The sequence below is a fragment of the Glycine soja genome, chromosome 12 (assembly GCF_004193775.1).
Source record: "Glycine soja cultivar W05 chromosome 12, ASM419377v2, whole genome shotgun sequence".
NCBI classification, from domain to species: Eukaryota; Viridiplantae; Streptophyta; class Magnoliopsida; order Fabales; family Fabaceae; genus Glycine; species Glycine soja.
In genome coordinates this window covers 29,251,954-29,255,207 of record NC_041013.1, presented here as the reverse complement: position 1 = coordinate 29,255,207, position 3,254 = coordinate 29,251,954, and the positions used below count along the sequence as shown (strand labels likewise).

The 3,254-nt window shown below is 41.3% G+C and overlaps 1 non-coding gene across 1 annotated transcript; it reads left to right on the top strand.

Moving 5' to 3' along the window:
* The first annotated feature begins 2,717 nt into the window (after nt 1-2,717).
* Nucleotides 2,718-2,824, top strand: LOC114380598. Its single transcript, XR_003659774.1, has one exon. It is a non-coding gene; the product is annotated as a small nucleolar RNA R71 (small nucleolar RNA).
* The last annotated feature ends 430 nt before the right edge of the window (nt 2,825-3,254 follow it).

Here is a 3,254-nt window from a genome sequence, read left to right as displayed (position 1 = left end):
CGAGAGGAACGAAATTAGTGTCTTATCTTTACTTTCCTTTTATCTCCAATAAAAGACAAGTAAAGAGGGGCAACTGTCATACCCTAATTTCGTCCGGGGACCTTTGCTTGATGACATGCGACTTTTATTTGGTCCTTGTAAGGTGCTTGACACCCATCATTAGGAAATTTGTGAAATTCCGGGACATGCCGAAAAACAAAAGAAAATATTGATGCACAATCCGTAAAGGTTCCGTGACACACCGGAAATCAAATGGAAGCATCGTTGCATAATTAGTGAGGTTCCGTAACATTCCGTAAGTCAAAAAGGGGATGATTATGTAATCCGCAGGGTTCCGTAACATTACGGAAAGAAAACAAGTATTGTTACGAAATTCGTAAGTTTCCGTAACTTTACGAAAAAAGAATCACCAAAAAAAGCAGAGGGGGTGTACTTAGTAAAAATGGGGGTGCAAATAGCAACCAGGCCCACTTGGGCCCTCCAAAAGATTCCTCCAGAAGGCTGTTGCTTCTGGAGGAAGCAACCTGGCTCGCCTGGGCGAGCTGAGCTCGCCTGGACGAGCTGGGCGGCAACCATCTCCCCTATTTTGCTATAAATAGGGGAGGAAGTGAGAAGGAAAAGGGTTCAGCCCCTTAGGCACTTCTCTCTCTTTCGAATTTGCTTGGAAAAATTGTTTCCGTGAAGAAAATCTAAGCCGAGGCGCTTCCGAAACGTTTCCGTAACGTTTTCCGTGAGGAATTTCGCAAAGGTTTCAACCGTTCTTCGACGTTCTTCATTCGTTCTTCGATCTTCAATGGGTAAGTACCTCGAACCAAGCTTTTCGATTCATTCTATGTACCCGTGGTGGTCCACATTGTGTTTCGTGTATTTTTATTCTCGTTTCATTTACTTTTTATACCCCCTCTTGACATGCTTAAGCCATTTTATTCAAGTCATTTCTCGCTTAATCTAAAAATAAAATAAATTTCCACCGATCGTTTGAATTGTATTATCCGTTAACTTCGGTTAAAATGAATTCCGACCGTTCGGTCGTGCCGTAACCACATTGGAAATCAAAAAGAGGTAAAATAATAATATAATAATCAAAAAAATATCTTTTAGTAAAATAAAGCGGAAAATCAATCGGATGATTTTCTCTTTGGGATTTCTCATTCTTAATCGAATTGACTAATAACTAAGGTGAAACTAAGGCTAAAATCAACTCGCCTAGTCAAGCTCGTCCACAAAAATAGGTTTTGAATTTGATCATTTAAATTTCTTACTAAGTAAATGGATCATTTTCAAGGTCCAACGCCTTAAAATGATCACCTCTTAAAGTAAAAAAGAATCACTTGATAAGAAAGAACTACGTAGGTCTGATTTCCTCATCGCAAATTGAGGAATACGTAGGAGCAAAGGGAAACACCCTTGTCGACCACAAAAAGAGAAAAATATAAAAAGGGCATAAAGGATATAAAGACATAAAAAGGGAACGTAAAAATCAAAGTCATGTTTGCACATTCGATTAAAGGCTACCGTCCCTTGTGACGGACGTGTGGGGTGCTAATACCTTCCCCGTGCGTAAATACAACTCCCGAACCTTTCACTTAAAAGTTCGTAGATTGCGTCTTTTCCGGTTTTTCCGACGTTTTCCTCAAATAAACGTTGGTGGCGACTCCGCGCGTATTCCTTTCGTGGAACACGCCTCCCGCGAGTCACGCGTCGCCCTCCCGCCGAAGGGTAGGTTGCGACAGTTAGGAAGCTTTCTCTTTTGTGAAACTATCTCATCCTCTTTTTCAGGTGTAGAATGAAGCTTGACAGGTTCAGGTGCAGGTGCTGCTACTGGTGGAGGCACTTGAATTTGGTTGCCAGATCTCAAGGTGATGGCACTCACATTTTTTCGATTCTGCACAGTTTGTGAAGGCAAATTGTCAGAATTTTGGGATTGAGCTTGGTTCAACTGAGTAGCCATATGCCCCATCTAATTTTTCAGACTCTGAATGGAGGCTCTTGTCTCTTGCTGAAATTGCATATTCTGGATTGTCGTTTTCCTCACTAACTCTTGTAAGGAAGGTTGAGGAGGAGCCTCAGTTGCTTGTTGTCTTTGTTGTGACTGTTGTTGTTGCTGTTGCTGTATTGGAGGAGGAACATATGGCTTGGTTGGACTAGTAGCATTCTGAAAAGGAGGGACAGGCTCTTGTTGTTGTGGAGGACTTGTCCATCTCAGATTTGGATGATTCCTCCAACTTGGATTGTATCTATTGCTTGAAAGGTCATAATTATTCTACTATTGTTTGTTTTGCTGCTGAGGATGTCTATTATAAATGTTTGCAGCATAAGCTTCAGGTTGCTTATTGATTCCAGATTGCTGCAAAGAAGGATAGAGATCTGTATGGTGATCTGTAGGAGAACATAGACCACAGACTCTTGCAACAGGTGTAGATTTCTTATTCATGGAAAGCTGAGTTACTAGGTTGACCAAGGTATCAAGTTTTCCTTCAAGCTTTTTATTTTCAGTAGATGAAGATGAATTTGTGGCCACCTCATGGACTCCTCTAAGAACAATAACATCATTTCTTGCACTGAATTGTTGGGAGTTGGAAGCCATCTTCTCAATCAAATTCCTAGCCTCAGCAGGGGTCATATCACCAAGAGCTCCACCATTGCTAGCATCAATCATACTCCTCTCCATGTTGCTAAGTCCCTCATAAAAATATTGAAGAAGGAGTTGCTCAGAAATCTGGTGGTGAGGATAGCTTGCACACAATTTCTTGAATCTTTCCCAGTACTCATACAAGTTTTCTCCACTAAGTTGTCTGATGCCTGAAATGTCTTTTCTGATGGCAGTGGTCCTAGATGAAGGGAAGAATTTTTCCAAGAACGCCCTCTTAAGGTCATCCTAGCTGACAATGGACCTGGGAGCAAGGTAGTAGAGCCAATCTTTTGCCACTCCCTCCAGAGAATGAGGAAAAGCCTTAAGAAAGATATGATCTTCTTGGACATCAAGGGGCTTCATGGTGGAACAAACAATATGGAACTCCTTAAGATGCTTATGAGGATCTTCACCTGCAAGACCATAAAACTTAGGCAGCAAATGTATTAGTCCAGTCTTGAGAACATATGGAACACGCTCATCAGGATATTGAATGCACAAGCTTTCATAAGTGAAATTAGGTGCAGCCATCTCCCTAAGAGTCCTCTCACAAGGTGGAGGTTAAGCCATGTTCTCAGTATGAAAATTAGTAGTGGAATGCTCAAAATCAGAATATTCAGAA